At 53.2% G+C, this 1,499-nt stretch overlaps 1 long non-coding RNA gene across 1 annotated transcript in view; it reads left to right on the forward strand.

Moving 5' to 3' along the window:
• Positions 1 to 1,499, forward strand: part of LOC105551806 — a 29,686-nt gene that overhangs the window by 2,873 nt on the left and 25,314 nt on the right. The window lies entirely within an intron of this gene.

A 1,499-nucleotide genomic window follows, 5' to 3' on the forward strand; every position in this document is an offset into this window, starting at 1 on the left:
CCAATGTCCTGGTCTCAGGAACGCTGGGTGTGGCCCGGCTGGAGACGCCAATGTCCTGGTCTCAGGAACGCTGGGTGTGGCCCGGCTGGAGACGCGTCCCTCGGGGCGGTCAGGAAGCTTCTGCCTTCTGGGCCCTTCTGCAGCCAACGCCTGAGGCAGCGAGGCCAGCCCTTCCCAGAGAGCCAGCTCTCAGGCAGAGGATCAGCTGCCACACACCGTGGGACTCAGAGGCGCCGGAGAGCTCCCCTTTCCGGAGTATGTCCCCTCCGGCCTGAAGTTCTGTCTAACCCACATGGGTTAAAATCCTGAAGGCCCCGCCAGCGTGCAGGTATGTGGTCCCAAAGGGGCAACATCTTGGACCAGCTGCGCTCAGAGAGCTGCTCTAAGTAGAAGTGAGCTGGGCACCGGCGCCATGGACCGGGACACAGAAGGAATGGCATATTTGGATTCAGTCTGAATCGAGAAGAAAGGTATCCAGATGGGCATGGGAGTTATTTTAACTTGATGCATTTAACCCACTATTTATTTGGCTCTGAAACGGGTTCTGTGGAAAGACAGTTTCTGCTGCTACCCAGAGGACCCAATTAGTCGTAGTGCTGGGAGACTCAAACACGTGTTAATAGCAGCGCTGTGTAGAGGGTGGTTGAAGATGAGTGCCTGGCATCTGGGTGAAGTATTCGTGGACGTGCAGGATTCCAATGGCAGGAGTGAGGTGTGTGTGCACGGGTGGGTGGGTGCGTGTGTGTGAGTAAGGGGAGGGCGTATCTCCAGAGGAGGCAGTGGCCTAAGACAGTTCAGCTGAACTGAATGAAGGATCCTTACAAGAGGCAGTTAGGCTTGGGGCTTGAGGAACTCCCACATGCCAGATTCAGAAGTCTGCACGTCTAGGGGAGCAGCTGGGGTTTCTGACCGGGAGACTGACATGTGCTTTGAAAAGCGGATCTGGTGGTGTAAGGTTGGAGACGGCCTGGCGATGGCAGCACGGAGGACAGTCATGAGGCCCTTACAGCTGTCCAGTGTGGTGAAAGCTTTGCCCCGGCAAGTGGCCTTTGGAGAAGCAATGCTCTCAGGTAGTCCTAAGCGCCTGCCATATGCAGAGTTTACGCTGGTAACTCTAATTGTAGCAATCAGCCAGTCAGGTGAAGGTGATTCCCACTGTTCGTTCTTCCCACTCAGTCTGCATTGAGTGCTTCTTCGATCCACTTGTGGGACAGACGCAGCCTTCACTCTCAGAGGGCCGACCTTCTCTTGTATTTTGTGTGGCTCTTTTCAGAGAGGAGAAAACTGAGAGAGAAAGCCAGCAACTTGCTCAAAGCTCACCAGCTAGTAATTGATGGAGTGTGGATTCAAATGTGTGTCTTGCTGGCTGGAAATGGCCTAAAAACACTCCCTGATATTTCCTGATCATTTCCTGGGCAAGGTGATAAGTGGGTTATTATTTACGTGCTATCATTTGATCACCATAACAACTTTAATGAAGGAGGTATTAATTATAACCC

This window comes from Mandrillus leucophaeus, unplaced genomic scaffold, assembly GCF_000951045.1.
Source record: "Mandrillus leucophaeus isolate KB7577 unplaced genomic scaffold, Mleu.le_1.0 Scaffold533, whole genome shotgun sequence".
Classification (NCBI taxonomy): Eukaryota; Metazoa; Chordata; class Mammalia; order Primates; family Cercopithecidae; genus Mandrillus; species Mandrillus leucophaeus.